This window comes from Doryrhamphus excisus, linkage group LG9 (assembly GCF_037039965.1).
Source record: "Doryrhamphus excisus strain RoL-2023G ecotype Guam linkage group LG9, RoL_Dexc_Guam_v1.1, whole genome shotgun sequence".
NCBI lineage: Eukaryota > Metazoa > Chordata > Actinopteri > Syngnathiformes > Syngnathidae > Doryrhamphus > Doryrhamphus excisus.
The window spans coordinates 677,893-700,441 of NC_136365.1; the positions used below are offsets into that span (position 1 = coordinate 677,893).

Sequence of the window (22,549 nt, forward strand, 5' to 3'; positions counted from 1 at the left end):
TAAGAGGATGAGAGTCGTCGGCCATTTTGGTTTGGAGGTGCATATTTTCTGGGATTTGGGCCATTTCCTTTTTTTTTAAAGTGGCTGAAATACTTCACAATCCTTCTCATGTGGTCCATGCTTAATTTTATTTTGACAATATGCCGCGGGCCAATAAAAAACGGGATGTGGGCCACATGTTGGACACCCGTGAAAGAGAGGCTAAGCGATGCAGTGACGGGAAAAAAAGCCTTTTTTCATCCGAGCTAAGCTTTGTGCATTTTATCTTCTTAGATCAGGGGTGTCCATTTCCAGTGAAGGTTGCGCACATTCAACGGAAAGGACGGGGAGGACTACTGTGGGACATTTTGGACATTAATACCAACGCAGTTTAGGTCAACATATGCAAAACTGTCTGAACAAACCATCAACATACCACCTTTATGTTAAAAAATATGTAATGTCAAATATTATATCTCATTTATAACAAATGTGTTATTTTTACAACAAAAATGGCCTCCATCTGCACTTTGGACACACCTTTCTTATTTCATTCTATTTTGCGTATTGTCCAAAATGTGGCACGGGAATATTTGGATGAATGACTAATCCTCGCTAGGTAGATATTTCATGCAGTACAGGTCAATAGATTGTTATTTCATTAAACAATTCAAATAGTCTTATGTTATTGATCGATGGGCCGCACGGTGGATGTGTGGTTAGCATGTAGGCCACACAGTCAGGACATCGAGAAGACCTGGGTTCGTGGAGTTTGCATGTTCTCCCCCCTCCTCCTCCCACATTCCAAAAACATGCTAGGTTAATTAGCCACTCCAAATTGTCCATAGGTATGAATGTGAGTGTGAATGGTTGTTTGTCTATATGTGCCCTGTGATTGGCTGGCCACCAGTCCAGGGTGGACCCTGCCTCTGGGATAGGCTCCAGCAAATTAGTGGATGCATGTTATTGACCTCGTTTACATTACAACATGTCATTTCTGTCTTTACATGATCACATTTGCAATTTAGAGGAGCGATTGCGTGAATTTAATGACATTTTTTAGTTTGATTTTGTATTTAGAATCTTTCCGTTGCTTTCCATTATGGAAGTTTGCGAAATATAATTGCGGAGGAACGAGTGGAAATCATCTGACAACGCTACATGTGTGCAACCCTAATGTAACTACGGAGGCGGGATTGCAGTACAGTTGGTGAAACCTTTTTCACGCAAGAATGTTTTTACCATGCATGCATTCTTTTAATCAGTGAAAAAGATCATTGGGTGATAAATTGATAGCACTTATACTTAACGAATGAAGCCCAGGACTTAAATACATATATTTATGTGTGACAGTCCATCACCATGACAGCTGTGGTTGCACTGCCTTTAACAGCTTAAAACTCGGGAAAGCCTTCAGTGTTTCTTTTAGCGCAGTGTGTGTTTTTAGAGGCGCACTCGTGTGTGTGTGTGTGTGTGTGTGCGTGTGTGTGGTGAGGTGAAGGTAAGGGTGGACGCCGTGCTGCTGATCAGACGCAGAGAAAGAAGACGGGCTTTTCTGTTTGCCTAATGACTTCCAGACACACACATTTGCATTCCATTGCCGTGTGTGTGAGAGTGTCCCCCCCCCCCCGCCCCCCCACCGCCCTCAACCCCTCCCGCCTTTACCTTTTCATTTGGAAACGTACATTTTGAGACGCTCCTAAAATGTGTGTGTGAGAAAGAAAGTCATGGCAGGAAGTAGGTGATGGATTAAAGGAATGAAAGTGTCACAGTGAACGGAAACATGCTTAAAGAGACACACGGTAAAGACAGGAGGGCAAAGATAGTACTTGTGAGACGATGAACATGTGTAACTGATTAAGATTCCGAGGGGCCTATTGAGCATGATAAAATGTCTGTTAAAATTACATATACACTTTCACCCGTAAGACGTCATAACGCTTTAAAGGAAAAGTGCACTTTTTGGGGACTTTAGCCCATCATCCACAATCCTTATGTGGGACATGGGCACACATGGTCTGCGTCTTGTAAAGATATAGCAACAGATAAAAAGAGACAGCTCATTACTGCACATAATGGGACACACCTATACCGCCTCCAAAAACCTCCAACACGGCTCTATGGTTTTACATACATGTTTCATGTTTTATATACACATCACTACATGCTATAACCATGTAGTAACACATACAGTATATTCATGGTAACATATTTTAGTACTTTTAATCTTTCTTCATGGGTGCATTGATTTCACATAGAAACCAAAGCCTGCACTTTTCCAAACTCAAAAAAATAAAAACACAGCAGAGTATGTGGTGAAGCTAGTTGCTAGCTACTAGCCGGTGTGGTGTGCCAAGGTGCCAATACGTCACTAACGTAGTTTGGTTGGTGTAACAATGTTAACTAGAAAGGCATTCGAAGATCACAGACCTCCGCCAAGTGCCATGGTTTCCCCTCATTTTGCAATTTACACCATAAATTGTAGTTGTATATTTATTTTATCTGCATATTTACATTACTTGACTATTAAAATATACCTTGAGTAATTGGATTCATTATTTCAATATTAGTTCAGTAGTTACAAAAATCTAAATTTCCATAGCTTTTGAACATACAACTAATCTGCTGTTGCACTCCAGATTCCACAGTGTCTTGGCTATATAGTATAATATAGAATATAATGGTGATTCTTGCATGCTTATAGCTTCTTTGGTTGTCTTCCTATGATAAAAATTCCAAACATCCCCCATTTTTTCATATTCTGGACCATCATATCCGGAATAGTATCAGGATATCATATCTAATAAATGAGGATATATTGTAGAACCTGTTGGAAGTGCTCTCAACATTTTTTTTGTGGAGTTACATGCACAAATGTCAGGAATGGCCCCAAGACAATTAATGGGTCCAGACGGTGAAAATGTAATTTTGAAAATAAAATATATCCCATTTCCGACAATTCCTGACAATTTCAATGAAATCCATTCAGAACTTATTCAGAAGTTATTTTGAGCACAAATAAATAAACAAACAGGTGAAGACCGGCAAAACCATAACCTTGCATTTGGAGGGGGTGATAATTATAATAATACCAATGTGGCTGTAGCTTGGTTAATATGCATGTCACATTTTGGAGTTTTTTTCAGAAGGCTTCATGGGCGACGTATGTGCTCATGGCTCACAAAGGTATTGTAGATGAAAAGATGAAAAATCTTCCTTAGTAACTGTGCTGTGTTTTGCACATCTGATCGCTAAGAACTGGAGAAGTTAATACAGATGCTGTGTGAAGTAGGAGAGGAATTTAAAAAAAATAAACGTGTTTTCAGTTGGAGCAACTGACAGGGACCACCATAACTAGTCACCAGGTCATCGGGAAAAACAGCCTTGCTTTTATAGAATAAATAATCATACATGTCTGTCAGGGAGATTTATATTTAGGCTTTCCCCCCCCTCTTCTCTGGAATGTTTTAGTGGATTAGGAGATTCGGACCAACCGCTGGGAAAGACAATAGAATCAGTCAAGCATAGAAAGCAGCTGCATTCCGCTGCCAGATACAATTGTAAAAAAATAATTCAATTAAAAAAAACACAATCACAATAACAAAGTAGTGATTTCATTTATTTGGAAAGAGAACAACACATTAATGTCACTTTTAATTGCTGATTGTGTTGTTCTTGTTTGGGAGATCACTCAAGCCGTCAGAAGTCTACAGCCGTAATTAATTAAGATATTGTCATCACGCTTGACAGAAGAATCACCATGAAGGGACGGGAATAATAATGCAGGAACGTCATGGCTAAATATGTTTTTCTTACTGAAGATGAGTTATTACAACCGGATGTAGTTTATTTGGTAGTCCTTGCACGCACCATAGTTACGTGTTTAAGTGTTTAAAAAGTCGTTATATTTACTTTCCCCGAAAACAAGTGAATTAGTAACAGAATTAGCGATTCATAAATGTAATGTAAAAAAATATATAAAATTACCATCTTTGCTCCCACATTCTGATATTGCATGTAAACACAAAAAGTCATGTTTGATAACATTATGGCGTGTGTGTTGGTTGTAGTGTACGATATAACGTCACATGAAGTGATGCTGGCGTGCTGTTTAGGCTAGCAGGTTCCTTTATTCCACTGATAACCCTCGTTTGTTTAAGCTTTCATCCCTGACTGCTGCCTTTTGTGTAGCGACTTGTCTTTGTGTGCAACATTGATAATTGCTTCGCTGATGATTCTTTGTCAATTTGTGACAGAGCACATTTTAATAGCAGCACAAAGCCGTTTTCTTTGACTTGAACATAAACAGCCTTTGGCACTCTGTTTTAATATACAATAAGGTGAAGACATTATTGGACGTTATTGGAATTACAAAATCCAGTCACTTTTATTGTTATATTGGAAACATCGGAGAACGTCAACATCAAACTAACAGAAAGGTTTTCATGGGTAGATGTCGGTAGGTGGTGGCATCTGCACACCAAGATGGTGGCTGCTTAGCCGACCATAGCATTAGTTTGCCAGTCTGGCTTTGTACGTATGTACGTATGTAATGCAGAGCAGAGTGTGCGTCTGCATGAAAGAAACATGAAACTCTATAGCTCATGAGTACTACAATGACTACAGTTTTGCTACCTCCCAATATGTCTGTGAATGACTTGAAAGAAAGCCATTGGTAATATCAACGTGCAAACAGTCCATGATCGCAGACGCCAGTGTGTGTGATTGTGAGAGAGCAAGAACTTCAATTCGTTCTTGTTTAGTTGCAGGAAAGTACGCAAAGATGAAGGCTGCAAACATTCAGGGAGCTATTATATTAGTTTTTATTCAACTTTGCAAGAGTTGCTGCTGAGCTTGTTAACTCCTTGTACTTTGTGTTGTGTTTAAAGTTAAAAGAAAGATCAGTTAGATATAAATGTTACTTTATTGACTGTGGAAACATCTCAGGGAGCTTTTTATTCAAGTTTTTCTTCAACTTCTAGGAGATGCACTAGGAACTTCATGCTCTTCTGGAGCTATTTTTCCATTAGTTTGGTTAAATAAACATGCTTTAGGCGGTTAAACCAAGTTATTGATTATTGATTACTCAATGTTCATTCATTCATTCATTCATTTTATCCTCACGTGGGTGGCGGGGGGCACATATAGACAAACAACCATTCACACTCACATTCATACCTATGGACAATTTGGAGCGGCCAATTTACCTAGCATGTTTTTGGAATGGGGGAGGAAACCGGAGGGTAGAATTGGCCGAGGGTAGAATTGAACTCAGGTCTCCTCGCTGTGAGGCCTGCGTGCTAACCACTTGACCGCCGTGCAGCCATTACTCAACGTTTTTACCTTAATTTTTATACTGCAAATATCTGTTGTCCTGAAGGACTACTAATCGTCATTGGTCCTTAAAAACCCATATCGGTCGATCCTAAATAGCATTGTTCTACTGTACTAGTATCTATATTATATTCTGTTTATGCAAAATGAAAGTGTATAGGGTTTACACAGACACTCGCACATAAATTATTTTTTCCTTGAAGTACTAGACTAAGTGTTTTAGGTGACGATGCTCGATGACCAAGAGGACAGGTTGTGTGATCATACGTAAGCAGTATGGTAACGTAGTACAGTACAGTACAGTAATACAGTACTTGTATGGATTTACAGCCTGACATTGTTTCTTCCTACCTGCTTGCGTGTTAAGATAGTTGACTTTGCCATGTGTTCCTCAATCCTGTATCTTTTCTCTCTATTACCCCACAGGCTGTGTAACCCCCCCCCCCCCCCCCCCATACGTGCATGTATGTAAATACATTTTACACACACCTAATGTATCTCACAGAGGCCTTGTTGCTAGGAGATGTTGGAGTGTGTTTGTGGGGAGACAGAAATGTACAGTGGAATATGTGTGTGTGTATGTGCATGTGTGTGTGTGTGTCTGTTTCAGGTTGTGAACAAGTGAGTTAGTAGTTTGCTTCAATTTAACATAAACTAAATGATCGCTTTGTTTTCATTGTTTATTGTTCCACCGGCCTACAGCCATAATTTGTTACATTCTTTTTTTTAGCTATTCATGCAGAAAAAGATTTAGACCAGTTCACCAACACACGTTTCAGGCATGCTTACACTATTCGGCACGTCGGAAAAGGAGCGGGAAGAAGCATAGCTTATTTAATCCTACCCTTTGTCAATTTCTCAGTAATTACTGAGACTTTGTTCACTTCCTGTGTTTAAATGTTAGCATTTTCTAACAGGGAGAGAGAAGAATAGAGAATATCATAGTGATAATAATAATAATGGGTGAATAAAGAAAATCAAATAAATAAATTTTTAAAAAGGTAAATTAAAATGAATAAAGATGAGTAATTGATTAATTAAGTAAATAGAAGTCAAAATGACAGAATGTAAAAATAAAAAAAAAGATATGAAAGGGAAAATAAATAACGGACAAGTGAATAAATACAAAAATAATTCGACAATATGATAATTCGAAGTGAAGAACAAATAAAGTGAATATAAATGATAACTTATAATTAAACAAAATGACAGAATAAACAGCTTTTGCAGTGATGAACAAAATGGTCAATAGTCAATAGTAAGACTAGCTACAATGGAAAAGACATTAATTTGTATCAATGGATAGAAAAAATGGTGAAATTCAATAATCGATTAAATAATAAATGAACAAATAGTAAAAGACCTGACCCATCCAATTTCTACATCGCTGAATGAATGAGTGAAATGTATTGTTTTATTTTCCTGAAGTTGGCATCTATGCTTCTGCTGAATGTTGATCATTTACGTATCATCAAAGTCATCATCACAGCCAGTTGTTTATGGTTGGTGCGGTGAAAAGTTTCCAATTCCGCATCTTCTTGTTCAGCTAACCTTTGTGTTGTAGTGTTGTTTTTATCCATTGTTGATCACGCACAAGGATGCATTGTGTATACGTGTACCACCGCGCGGTACGCCATAACCCTCTTTTCTAAAGCACTATCTGGTGTGTGTTTAACTGCACAGTGTAATAGGAAAGCTCTTCAGGTAAAAGTGCAGCACAATCCTTTCTCATCACTAATTCAAAAGGAAGACTGACTTGTCATAAAAGACTAAAGAACATGGTGAAAACATTGAAATGAATCGTATTGTGCAAAGTGCACAATGTGTTTTGGGAGTGAACAAGGTCAGCTTGTGAGCAACATCCGTTTGAGAGTATTGTCACAGTGCAGTCTAAACCGCACACAGACTCAATGGTGTCCCAGTAGATGTCTGCGTAAATTGGACAAGCGGAACAGCGGGCCAGCTCATTAGAAACACCAATGGTGTCATCACATCTCTATTATGGAACGCCAGAACACATTCTGAAGTGACACGCTGGGCCAGCAGTAAGCAGACACTGTTAAATTCTGTGTAAATAAGCAAAGCAGCATGATGGGTAAGTCATTTTTACACAAGTATTGTGCAGGCAAAAAGTACACCATTGAAAACCGAACACAAAGAAAATTGAAAAATATGTTTGGACTAAATTGAATGCAGGCTCAAACATTCAAGGATAGATTCAATTAGATAATGGGTGCAATTATTCATCATTATTCAAGTGTTTACCACATAAAAAAATAAAATTATAGCATTTCACATTTTTTTCACTTTTTTGGCAAGTCAATGTTTTTTGGTCATGGCTGGATAAATCAGGTTGATTTGGTTGCATTTCACACAAACCTGCTTAACATGTAGTTGTACTGCCTCAGAAGATGGCCATTTTGAACACCTACTTAGATAACCATACATGGTTCTTTACCCCTAATTATTGATGAAGATCATTCACGGAATTCTAAGAAGAAGTCGTGCAAATCCAATTAATCAGTTCCGTAAACACAGAATGTCAACACAGAAACCACTTTTATAATTTTGCAATTATTTTTACAATTTGAAAAACGTAAATGCGTATAAATGATAAATTGTGTTTAAACATTCTCAAAGAATGATTTTTTAATAATCAACTTACAAGACTGGATACAAGAAATTTCTCGTGCATATTTCACTCTGATCGTGGCTGGTCCTGGCGCCGTTAGGCTGTGGCGTTTTTGTTTCCTTGTAAAAACATATTCCTTCTCCTCGTTCTCCATGAACCGAAGATTCATTTAACTAATGTATGCCTTCATTCAGCATGTATTGCTAGCGGGTAGCAATTACACAGGCAGTCCTGCACGATGGAGATTGATTGACAAAGATCTACAGCCAGAAGGCAGAATACAATGGCCAATCAGGAATGTTGTGTCTTTATATTTAGTCTCCCGCATACTGAGACGAACTGGAAAATGCCTGGGCACGTCTTCAAATCTCACATGACTATACAACACCCAGTATACTGTACAACAGACTCATACAACAAAGCACAGATAGATCACTCTAATACACCACAATGACACAGAGCACAATGCATGTTCATAAACTGTTAAAAGAATTCTTACTACATTTCTTAACTGATTCAATTAATTGCAGCATCAAATCATGGAGGCTAACATGCATTGTATTATTGTGAATGTATTCCAATATAACTTGTTTGCATTTTCATAGAATAATAAACTATTACTATTACCGTAGTCAACTACCAGCCGACTAGAGCTGTCCTAAATACTCTTTTAGTCTCTTTTAAGAGAACCTGAACAGTGCCGTTGTGATTAATTCAGTGCCCTGCTCACAATTTTATCAAGATTACAAAAATCCTTCTGTCCATATTCACGGTACAACATTCACACGCAATTTCTCCATAAATTCTCTAGTCATACTTGGCATACACGATAGTGTTATTAAAGATTTATACTTACTACATATCTGAAACATTTCATGTCAATGAGATACATTTTTAGAATCTATTTGCCTCAATGCCCGATAAGCAAAGCCACCCTGAATCTAAGAAAGCCGCCCCAAGCAGCCCACAGTAAGCCTCCCATTCCTAAACGTTTAGTCATCACTACCCAGTTTTTTATCATCAGTGAGATAAAAAAAACCCAGAAGAGGACCTGAAGATTCAGATAAGTGAAGAGAAAAAAGGCTGGAAAAACGAGACGTTTGCTGACAAAGCGTGTCTTATCAGAGCCTGAGTCCAGGTGGCTCGCAAACACCTCATTTGTGTTCTTTCTCTCGCTCTGTTGTTTTTCCTAAATCTTTCCTCAATCCGTTCTTCAATTTTCAGCCCCATTTTTCCATCCACAGCAGCCCAACATGCACATTTTTAGTATGACCTCAATGTTTTAAATTGTGCACCAGCTTTGACTGTTGATGCAGCTTTATCCAAAAGGCTGTACTTCCCTGAACATGAGCTGCATTACATCATGAGAGCAGGGTTGTAGCCATCATAGTGCGCCGCAGGAAAAAGCAGAGATGCTCGTGTAAAACCAGTGTATAATGACAAATGACCAAGTAATAGAACGGAATTGAATTTAACAGGGTTTTACTGAATAGGGCATACGATATGAACATGAATAAATGAACTATGAACATCATAGAGTATATGATCTCTGGGGCTGTATTTCTTTTTTCCTCCCCCCTTGAATCAGCTGTCATTCAAGGCATGGTTTACAATCAAACAATAACATGGGAAGATGTGAGAAGAGAAAGAAAGACCCAAATGTGACCCAAATGTAGTACTTTGTCATATAAACCTTGCTTCTCCAGCCATTTTTTTTCATACAAGATTAACTTTATAAACAATTTATAAACAAACCCCCACTCTGCTTTGTATCACAACCTTGTTTTTGGGAGCTGCTGTGACAGTCCCTTGGATTACCCTAATGACTGAGCCAATGTATGTCATTGGAAATCAATAAGTTTCACAACTGTGTGGAGGCGTGTAGCATGCGGAAGATTACGTATTGTAGGGAAATTTTAGTGCATTCACACGCAAACACATAGTTGAAAATGGAAATGATGAATGGCTCATGGTGTTATATTTGTAAATAAATTGTTATTTTGATGTAAGATAGTCCCGTTTTTGTGTTGTTAATTTTGGTTGAGTTGTTTAGTTATTTGAGCAAAAAATATTTGTATGTATGTATATAATAAATATATGTTCACACACAAAAAAAAATGTTTTAGTCGGGAACTGATATTTTCCTGAAATTTACCCATGTTCTATTGTTAATTACTAAAACACGGAAACGGGTAGAAACAAATATTTCTTTTGGTATGTTTGGTATGTTTATAGAGTCATAGAACACACTATTCTCTGTGCCTTGAAAGATCCATTGACATTGTCTAAAATGGATGAAACTGAAGGGGTTGTCTTTTCAAAAAGGCCTGGTGTTGAATGAGTTCAGGGGTCTGAACAAAATTATTTTGAAAAGTTGTCCCTGCTGGATTAAGACATTTAATGGACAGCATATGACCGTAGTTTGCCCGTGCCTGGTTGAGTCAACGGAGTTCCTGAAAATAATAATTAAATTCATTAAAATCAGCACATACAGTAAAAGGCCATGATATCAGCACCTTTGCAGAGATTTTATTATATCAGACATAATCAAAAAGCAACTTTAAAAGTAATTTTCACTCTAATTTTTTTTGACTGAACAAATAAAGACGATGATTAGCAGTGGTTACCATGAAAATATCACATCCTAGACTTTTATTGTAGACAGTATAATGTTAGTCGTAATTAATCATTACTGAGAAGCAAACCTTTAAAACACAAGGCCATGCACACAAGCAGATGCAGACTCTGATATCTTTAGTTAACCTCTTTTTAGTCTTATCTAATGTCAATGGAAAATGAAGACAGACGAGGTGACGGCAAAAAAGCACCTGGTGGAGGGGAGTGGTGTTGTTTGATAATGTTTTTTGAGTGTGTGTTTGTACATTCTGCATGCATTTTGATTTGTACAGTTATCCCTGGACTTAGCCCTTTGTTTATTTGAAGTTCTCCACAAACTTCCACAGACAAAATTATTTTTCTTCTCAATCTTCCATGCGGGATTATTTGGTTAAGAAAATATTCACTCCCTTTGCACAAAATCTTTGAGATGGTTAAGGGAAGCACACACGCTGCAGCAATCTTTGCTTCTGTAAACACACGGAAACGTGTGTGACGCCTTGTAGCTCAGTAGCTAGCGAAGACGGTAGCATCGTTTTCATGGAGTTACTTTAAGTGCCAAAAAGCGAAGGAGCCAAGTACAATTTGTGTGACGTGAGTGTCTCAATGGGTGGCAGTAGCATTCGACATTTCAACCATCAAACATTTGCTAAAGCGTCACGCTCAGGAGTTTTTACCGTCATGTTTTTGTTTTGTTTTGTCTTTGTGTGATCTGTCCTAGCCTAGCGGTTAGTGATAAATAACTGAAGGAAAACAACAAACAAAACCTCTTACAAAGACCTTCAGGCACACTTAACCCTTTGTCCTCTGGGTGCTAACCCCCCCTCCCTTGCTCTTTTACTCCTCCTCAATCTCTTTTGTGTGGGGGTGTTGGGGGCAAGGCGAGGTCGCCATCCCAACAGGCCCTCTGGTCAAGTTTCAGGTTTGGGTGGGGTTTTTTTTTCGCCTTAAATTTGTTGTTTTAGCAATTGCAAAGCACACAAGACTGGTACCGATTCACTATTTCTTAGACCATTATATTAGGGAGGCGCCCCCCCCCCCCCACTCCAACTCACCACCACAGTATCCCCACTGCGTAAAAAGGTGTATTACACAAATTAAGTATTGGTCATTGGTCTTATTTACTTGACAGCATACCATTTCTGTCTATTTGTATTATGAAAATATGAAGTCAATTAAATCAATAAAATAAAATTAAGGCAGTTGGAAGACGATGTCGCAAATATTTTTACATTTTATTTCAGATTTTGTGTTTTTTCAGGAGTGGTTTGGTATTCTAAACAAAATCAATGTCCATGTGTTGCGGAGGGTGTAATCTTCCATGAGGCGAGGCGAGAAGTCAATAGACTGACATCCATTCTCCGTGCCTCCATGCACAATACGCACATACCGTGTATCATAGCGTGGACATTATAGGACTTATTTTCAAATAGGAGAGCTGTTTGCGGCACCATTGCAGTGTTTCCCCGACCATTAAATGAGGGTGTTGCCCCTCCCACCCAATGGAACTATAAAGGAGGGATTGGAATACAGTTGGCTGCGCTGCATGTGTGCATGTTTTTGTCTTGGTGTCCTGTAGCACAACCCACACACACACACACACACACACACACATGTCCTAGACACATACATGTGTGTGTCTTTCATTGCACCACGGCTCCGACACGTCCTCAGCTGTCATAGGTGTACACCTAAATGTTCAATTCAGTGCCATAAACCCCCCTTTTCCACCCGCCACCTGGCTGATTGTCTTTCAGCTAATTAACACACCACATTACACTTTAAATGACGAGACATTCAAAACAACGCCGGGCTACAAACAATTTATTTTTTTATAGGGTTTTTTGGGGGGGCATTTAGTCTGTGCCGTATTTTGTTTAAACCACTTGGTTGTAATAATGCTACATTTGAGCTAATTTCTCAGCTGGGGAATGGAATAGGAAGAGGATATGGATATGTGTATCTATTCAAACATTATTATTTCTAGTTGATTTATTCATGTATTCCAGTGGTTTCACAAGCGTGAAGCCATTGTCAATGTGCAGAAAGTATGGGCATTCAATTTATCGATGTTTCTGTCCATAAAGTTTGCTGGTGTTAAAAATACTGTCAAAAGTGTCCATGTCAAAGCGGCTTCCTTTATTTATTTTTTTAAATCAAACACAACTTGCAGGTTACAATGGTAAATGGTCTTTCACTTGTACAGTGCTTTTCCACCTCCAAGGTGCGCCAAGCGCTTTGACTGTGTTTACATTTACCTACTGATGATGCAGCATCAGTAGCAACTGGGGGTTCAGTATCTTGCCCAAGGATCACAGCAGGACGGAGGACGGAACCCACAACCTTCGGGTTGGGAGACGGCCAGCTGAGCACACCTGATTTGAGCCTCTAACCAAATATAAAGTGCACACCGACCAAAAATGGCAGCTCACCCAATGCCATGAACGGCATGATTTTGCTTGTAGTTGCTTTGCCGATGAATAGCTGTCAGTCTGGTACAGCAAAAGGGGACGGTGACACAGTTTGCTGAAGTAGATAAGATTGGATTCACATGTAAGGATTGCCACCGATCGAGCAGGAGCATGCTTATCGATAATAAGACATTGACCAGAGCATAAACAAAATTCGCAATGTACTCGTTCACTTTTGTGCTGCAAATTGTGCAAAAATACACAAATGGAGAATAATCGCCAACGCATATGACAGATCATGTGCTATTTAGTTAAACACAAACTCACCACCAACTGAATCAACATTTTTAAAAAAAGCGTCATAATGAGTCTTTAGCCTTGATTTGATATCAAGACCTGGAGTTTCAGGCAGTTCATAGCATGCGGAGCCAGTTTGCCAGAACCACAGTCCATGTCAGGGGTTGGATTGTTGTTGAGTTCAACAATTATTGTAGAATGATTTTCTAGTAGAAACAAATTGAAGTCATAATATATGTACAGTTTTCCAGTGAAAAGTAAGATAGTAGCTGAACTGATTACCAGTACTGTAGACTGTCCAGTCAAGGAGGACTTGGTGTAGCAGGGAGAGGGAGCCATCACTCACCGGCATCCAGAAATACACACACGTACTTGTGGATTTTCCATTGGGTGGACGTTGCACAAGAACAACTTCTGATTTACACACAGGCCATCACCGTGGAAACGGATTAGTGACCTACATCACATCACACTCAGGTGCCTTATCTACTGTATGGGAGAGGCAGCATGGGTGGACACTTTGGTGCTTCTGGTGTCCAGGGTAGCATTTCACCTGAAAAAATACTACTCTCTTAACTCTTATGAGCTGATGTTATTACCATCATTATATCTGCATACAAACAAATTCACCCTTAGTTGGACTAGGCATTCAAATTGATCAATACACTGATTTTTCCATAACTATATATGAAAACATTGGTCCTAAAATCAGTCAAAAAGTATTTATTTTTAATTGTGATAATCTTAAACACATGTCTTAAACTATTTTTGTAACTTAGAATGCTAGTATAACATAATATAATTCAAAAACAAATTCAAATGTATTGAAAAGAAACCAATTTTGAAGACAACAGAGTTTAATAAAGTGAATTAAAATGCCAGAAATGCCTTCACACAATAGCTATAAATGTTGTTTTTTTCATTGGCTGTCATGAATCTTCAAAATAAAAGCTCTTGTGTGAACCTCATTACTTTTCATCCTGACATTGGACCAAACAAACAGTAATTAATCACGCGGCTCACGCTGATTTAGCTTTTGTGGTTTCCTGATGGGAGCCGTAACCCCGACACGAGAGATGACACAGCGCCACAAGAACACGGAAAGTGAAAGTGGTGTCGAGTCAGTTCGCGGCCGGAGCCGTCTACAAACCGGCTTGACTCCGGCTCCAAATTCACCCACCAGCGGCACTAAAGTTTGCTGTGTCTGCGAGGGGCTGTCATCATGTGGCACAAACAAGACCTCTGCTTGTTCCTTCATTCTTAGCAGCATTGGGAACGTGTTTGACAGAAACATTAGCAAGTGCTGGGGTATTAAGACGGAAAATTCCTTTGTAGAGTTGACTCGGGCGGTCATTGAGACGTTGTTATCTTAGATCTTGGTTGAGTGACAAATGACAATATTCCTCTTCTACTGGAGCAGCTGCTGCCCAACTGTCAAAGCAGTGAGACTCCGCTGTTCCTCCACAGTTGATCAGCAGCCAAATGTACAAGAAAGTGCTGCTCGGGTGAGAAATTAGAGGGATGCACGTCAAATACTTGGAAGCTTGACACTGACAGACTATTTCTAGTCTTAATACGGTACTTAATATGTATTGTCATATGTAAATCTTCAAATATTAACACATGAATCCACACTCATTTATTATTACACACTTGCGATCAGGGTTTTATTGTGCCGATACGGATCCTGATCATCCATGAACGAAATCAGTCACCTAGTATGTGCAGTGTACATGTTTAAATGTACTACTGGTTATATTAGGAGTCACCAATATTTTTTTTCTCGTGAGAGCTACTTTTACGAAACAAAAATAGCCAGCAGCTACTCATTTTGGTAATATTTATTTCCATAGTTTATTTCAAGCCAAACAAACGGCTGGTATCCACAATTCACCGTTTGTATTTCTTTCTAGTCTTCTCACATTATTAACATTATGAAAACCTGAATGAAATGTCATAATATGAATTTAAAGGTAACTATAGGGGTGTTATTTAATACCTACAGGGCTCTAATGTAAAAAAAAATCAAACTTATTTAGAAGTGAACAGATTTTCTATGCTCTGACTAGAAAAATATTTAATTTATAAATAAGGAATCCTACAGACAAAAACATGCATGCTAAGTTAATTGGTGACTCCAAATTGTCCATAGGTATGAATGTGAGTGTGAATGGTTGTTTGTCTATATGTGCCCTGTGATTGGCTGGCCATCAGTCCAGGATAAGCGGCATAGAAAAAAGATGGATGGAATCCTCCAGACTGTTTTGTAATCCCGCCTCCACAGTTACATAACACAAACTTTCATAATAGATATAGAAATAAAAATAAATTGTCATTGAAATAAATGAAGTTAACTAATTTAATTAAAATAAAAAGTCTTAGATTGCAATATTTTCCATGATTACCGAGCAACCTTTTTTTTTTTTATAGCCAAGTGTTTAACAAAGACAAAGAAAAATATCCCCTTTCATTGTGCCAACATTCTTCTGGGCATCCTGCTCGTATCTCCATCAGGTCTGGCTTCCACTGGTAGCCTGGCTCATTTCCTGGCAGGCTGGCTAACTTGCCTTTTCGTCCATGAACATTTCTTTATTGCAGTTGTTTTGGGGGTTTGTGTGTGGTTTTGGCATTTGTAGCATTTTCCTTTTTCTTTTTTTTTTGCATTTGTTTTTGATCCTGCAGTGTTTATGTGATTATGAGCATTTTCCCTTTTTCCCACTTTATGGTGCGCGTGTGTTTTTTGTTTTGGATCATTGTTGTGTTTGGAGCGTTTATATGTTGCTTTGTGAATGCCCCTGTCAGCCACCTTGATTATTTCCTAAACAATAATAAACATTGAAGTCAATGCCAAAAAGAAAACACACTGGCATCATTGTGAGTGATCATCCAGTTCATTTGGTAGATCCCAGTTTCTTTTGCAATGGTTACACCCGGGACCGCCAGGAAGGGACGAACAACCCAAGTAATTTATACACCATAATATATCTCACATGGATCACTCCCCCAATCCCAAAGCCTCCTGCTATCTTCATGTTGATGTTAACGTATTTCTATGATTTTCAATCAACATTTGCAATAAAAGTAATTATAAAGTACTATTATTATATTATAATTATATGTAATGATATTATTATTATATAATTACTAAAGTAATTGCACAGAGCTAGCGTGCGTTGAAGGGCTGCTGTAGCAAGTGCAAAATGTATTTTCTAACTTTCAGAGCGTTTGTGGGGCCGTGAATGCTGTTTTTTGGAATGAATGAACCCCTAATTGGTCATCTTTTATTTGTGACATGAATTTTAATTGTGGAAAGGAGATTTGAACTCAGATTATGATGTTTGAACGTAGAAAAAGGAGGGCTGGAGGTAAATCTGAACGTGTAGCGCTTCTATGCAAAGCTCCAATCCATAAAATGTGCTTTGCAGGATTAGAGTCTGGGCTGTGTTTGTGGGTGGCATTTGGAATAAAAAAGAAAAAGAGGATGACGGTGAATAAGGAATGGAAAAGAATGAAGCATAAGAATTCCCCTCGTTGGCGGTGAGGTCAGCTAAGGGTTGGGTAAGTGTCATCCTTTGCAATAAAATTCTCTTACAATAAACTTAACTGCCCTGTAAACTAGCCTGCCCTCCCTCGCCGTCACACACACGCGTACACACACTCTTGTCAGGCAGTAGATTCCCATGTGAAGAGACAGCTCGGTCAGCATTGCCATTTTAGCTGCTGACGACCCAATTGTTACTACAATCTACTCTGATGAAAACACGCATGGAATCCTGACAACTACTCACAGCTATTTGCAAGTTGTCAGAGTGCATGTTTGCATTTTGATTGTCTAATCTTCAGCTGTCATGTTTTTTTCTGGTAAAGACAGCTGTATATCAATCTCCTCCACAGTTTTGCTTGCAAACAAAAACACGGCAAAAATGAAAAAGCACCTCCAAACACAAAAAACAAATATAAAAAAACATCAAAATGACCGGCAAAACGTCACTTTTCAGGAGAACTTTTGTTATGTACCGCTTGTTGCTCCATCCTTCATCACTCCTCTGTAATGAAACCCCCACTCTGCTTTGCATCAATGCCTCATTTTCCGTGAGCTACTGTGATAAAGTCCCTTGTGTTTCCACAATGACCCAAATATCACAGGAAAACATTCATTTTCAAAACCATTGGAATTATTTTGATAGTGCAAATGGTTTAAAACTAACCTTTGAAGCCTAACTGGTTTCAAAAAAGCGTTGGAAATTGTGTGTTAAATGAATACAATTATCAGGAAAAGTTGGGTTGGCCGTATTAAAAATCGTAATGGGTCGTTGGTCGTAGTTTGTGCATGACTGGTCGATTTTTTCGCTAGATTTGCTGATAATACAACTCCTCTTGATGACATATTTTCTCAAAAGTGACTCGAGACAATTCAAGAGCCTTCCTATGGCTCCATTCGGAAGGTTTGTGGTGTTTGGGGACTCAAAAGTGAAAGCACGTTGTTGTCTGCTGTTAACAGTTCTGCCAAGCAGTACGCGTGCAGTCAGCTTCCGCGGCACACTGCTTGGGTAAAATCAATGCCATCCGGACTTCCTTACATTGGCTGCAGATTGCCTGCACTCAGTAAACGCGGACTTATGTGTCCAGAAGTCCTCAGGAGCGTTTGAGAATGTGACCCATCACAGCAGAGTGGGCGTGTCTGGAGGCGGGCCATGGGTGGAGTCAATTAAACAGACTATTTGGATGGGAAACAGGAAATCCATGGAAACACTACAGAAAGAGGTGCGGAATCCGGAAGATCTGGAAAGCTTTCTGTGTGGGTTATTGTGTGTAGCTGCACTATAGTAGTCCGCAACTCAGCATACCATTTTAATTAAGGTGTTTTTATTGACTTTTTTGTCTTTCCTGCGAGGTTATGCTTTTTTTTCCGACAACATTTTACAACCTTATATGCAAATGATATGCAAATTAGATAATGACATCATCTAGCGACTTCTAGTTTTCAGGCTTTCTTTGTTCAACAAATTAGGCCAAGCTGGTAGTTGAAAATAATATGAAATCAGAGGCTACCGGAGGGTGTGCTTGTGCATCTGTGCGTTTGTGCGTTTGTGTGTATGTGATTGCGTGTGATGCATGTGTGTGAGAGAGAGAGAGAGGGAGGGAGAGAGCGAGAGAGAGAGAGAGAGAGAGAGCGAGCGCCAGCAGGAGGACCCACTTCTTCTGCTGAAAAAATGTGTAGTAATAATTTGGTGTTCAGTGGGTGTTAGACTAATCTCTCACCCTTGAATTACTGCCTACCTGCAAAGCAATAAATCACCCGGTGCGTGTACACAAGTGTGCGTGAGTGACTGTAATAAATCATTTCCACAGGTTACTTAAGTGTTGTAGTGTCGTATGACACTGATTATTATGTGCAAAAGCATGGCGGTGGGGGGGGGGGGGGGGTATCAGAAGGAAGCAAACAATGAGCTGGAGTGGAAATAAGAGTTGGGGAAGTTGCAGAAGGGACAGTGAAGATGTAGAGGGCGTGGTGTATAAGATATGGCCGGTGACATATTAATGAGCGAGTGACAGCTGACATTCCTGTCTTAAACCCTTGGCTTGAGAGCCTTGCTGGAAAAAGAAAAAGTAGATTCTTCTGTGCATATAAAGTAAACCTCGGATATATCGGACTCGGATATATCGGAAATTCGCTCACAACGGACAGATACATTTTTCTGTAATGCATTTCCAATAAAAATTCATTGCATATATCGGATTTCTTATAATGGATTTCGCCTATTTCGGACAAAATCTCCAGTCCCGTTCCAATTTCCCTCGCATATATCGGATGGCCGCATCGTGTCTTTCTCCTGGCTCCAGATTTAGGACAAATATAAAAGTGAGTGACGTCAATAATACTAGCACAGCAGTGAATGAGATCTTAACCTCACTATTGGAAATAACGTAGGCCTGCCTAACGTAGGGCGTAACAGGGCCTAGCTTAATTAACAATTTCTTATGCTCAGAGTCCAATAAAGTACCTTACGTCTCTTTTCATTGCCCAGTCCAGGTACATTGGAAACATAGTCAAGGAAGTGCCTTTTTATAAGGGATAAAATCCCATTTATGCAGGTACCGGATATAAATCCGATATATGCGTAAAACTGACATTTTCCAGTATACGCATATAACGGATTTCGCTTATATCGGACAAAACCAGTGGGAACAATGGAAAACGATATATCCGAGGTTTACTGTACTGGGTCTGCATGGATGATGGTATGAAAAATGAGTAAATGATTCTACTTATTCGGTGAGTGTCAGTGGTCGATGAATGATGCTCGTCATGTGCAAGGTCTACGTGTGAACGTTTTTCACATTAGTGTTTTGTATTATGAAATTATGACAAATTCTGCTTGCTTGTTTTCCACATTTCCTCTTTCACATGCTTGTGGTTTGTATTATGGATGAGCCGGATACTTGTTTGAGATGATTATCCGTTACAGATAATGCAGTTTTGCAGAGTACAGGCCTAAAACAAGTACAACTCGTCATTATCTGTAATAGTGATGACTTCACGCTCAGTGATTGGCCAGTCACACACAGCGACCGCCCCTTTGTTAAGGGATCATAATCATAATTAATCATTATTCATTCATTCGTTTTCTACCACTTTTTCCTCACAAGGGTCGCGGGGGTGCTGGAGCCTATCCCAGCTGTCTTTGGGCGAGAGGTGGGGTACACCCTGGACTGGTCGCCAGCCAATCCCAGGGCACATATAGACAAACAACCATTCACACTCACATTCATACCTATGGACAATTTGGAGTGGCCAATTAACCTAGCATGTTTTTGGAATGTGGGAGGAAACCGGAGTACCCGGAGAAAACCCACGCATGCACGGGGAGAACATGCAAACTCCACACAGAGATGGCCGAGGGTGGAATTGAACCCTGGTCTCCTAGCTGTGAGGTCTGCGCACTAACCACTCGTCCGTCGTACAGCCCCATCAATGATTAATTAATCATAAATTAATTAATCCTAAAATCACAATCATAAATGATTAATCACAGTGATTAATCACATTAATCTCAAAATCAGTGCGCACTAAAACATACTCAGCGCGCATAAAGACTCGTTCATGAGCTTGCACGTTCATGACGACTCAAACTACTTCTGTTTTTTTTGTCTGTCTGCTTGCTACTGATTTGGCTGGTAATATGATGTCGCTTGGAAAATTTAGCTCGCATTACTGAACGCGGCGCTTTTGAGAAAGATACAGTGAACAAGGCTGACAGATAATGTCACCAACTTCACACAGGTCATTTCTAAATAATAAAGTCTCACAGATCACTTATACAGATACACAGTACACATAGAGCTGAGTAATACATGCAATACATATCGCAACTTCTGATCAATCCATGTCAATTTAAGACCGTCCATTTTTGGTTAAATCACACCCACACCCGGTTTATGCTCCGCCCACTCCAAGCACAGACACGGATACAGACACAGACCGTTGTGTACTCTCCCATCCCTACTTTGTATTGCCGTCTGTTTTTCTGTTTTTTAATTGGTTCATTTGAGCTTTTAGCTGACATTTTTCCGGTTCCGTGGATGTATAGCATGTATCCACTGACACAAGCGTGGCATAGCAGTTACCATAGCAACACAACTGCACCCACACTTTCCCCTGCACTGGGATCCAGGCCGTTGAAAAGGTTAATGTCTTGAAGCCATGACGGTATCTTTTCTACTCCCAATCCTCTTATTTTCTCTAATTGATGTGTTAAATTCAGTTCAAGTAAAAAGTGCTCCCCTTCACAAGTAAATGATAATTGGAATTGTATTTATCTACACCGTCAATTAGCAGACACGTTTCCGTCTGTTTACCCCAGGGTGGCTGGGTGTCAACAACCACAACAACAATGGAGATGGAGCCGTCCTTTATTTGAACAGCAACATCATTCATAGTAGAGTACAAAGTAGACGACCATAGGACGTAACATGAAAAACGGCACATATTTACCACGATAATGACTGCAGACTGAATGACACGCGTCACATGTCACCTCCATCAGGATCATTGAGTGAATGACTTGGTGAAAGATGGACGGAATGTGCAAATGGTGATCTGTATCAGACCATCTGTCCTGCTCTCGAGCAGGCACTCATTTGCTCTTCTTTCTTCTTCTTTTTCCACTCTTTTCCCCTGTGTCTTCTTCACATGCAAGACTCACTAAAAGCGACAAACATCAAATTCTACACCGACCCATATGAGTGTAGAAGAGTGTAACACAGTACAGATTCAATTATTAGACTGTGATATATTATCTTTGGGGATGGCCGATAATTATCGGCCCAAAATTGGATTGGATTTTTTCCAACACATATGTAGTCATTCCACCACAAGAAATATGTCATGTTACACATATCGATATCGGCTGATATCGGAAATTGGCAAATCGGTTTTCAGCAAAAAAGCCAATATCTGATATCCCTAACTGTCATATAAATATATATATATATATTTATATATGTTTCATTGTACTTTTCTTAAAAGTGATGTTAATATCTCGTAACGTCACATTCTCGTGGATTAATCTTGTGTGTTGTCTTGTTTCTTATTGATCATGGCTACAAAATAATCCACAATGGAGCCCCAGAAAGTTGCAAGTGCCAGCATTTTTGAATTAAAAAGGCGAGAAACTCACATATTATTATATGCTATGCCTTTCATTCCTGATTTGTAAGTACTTCAAATTGTTTTCAGCATGTAAAACTATAATTGTAAAGCAGTTAAAAAAAGACTTTCATGCTGACATGTTTTTTTACTGCTTTGTCAATATGGTCGTAGTGATCAGTTAATTTGTACACACTTATCCCACTAACATTTTCTATTATACTCCCACTGGAAATAATACGACATGAAAGGTAGACAATGTCTGCGGGGATGCATGGAGCTCTTGTCAGGTCAGCACATGACACACACACACACACACACACACACACACACACACACACACACACACACATGAAGAGAATGATGCAACTTGGAGGTCACTGTCAGCCCACAGGCAAAAGTTGAGCAGTCACTCAGAACACAATGAGAAAGTATCTGTGTGTGTGTGTGTGTGTGTGTGTGTGTGTGTGTGTACACTTTACTGGTGTGCCTGACCTGGTTTGTTAATGTGACAGTGTTTTCAGTGGGGACATTGGTATGACAGCAAGTGTTAATAAATAGCAAGTCACACAAACCTGCGTGTCAAACCGCATGTACAGTGGAACCTCAGCTAGCGTCCGCCATGTTTGT

General features: G+C 39.3%; 1 protein-coding gene across 9 annotated transcripts in view; it reads left to right on the forward strand.

The window, feature by feature from the left end:
- Positions 1-22,549, forward strand: part of tenm3 (teneurin transmembrane protein 3) — a 186,206-nt gene that overhangs the window by 54,539 nt on the left and 109,118 nt on the right. The window lies entirely within an intron of this gene.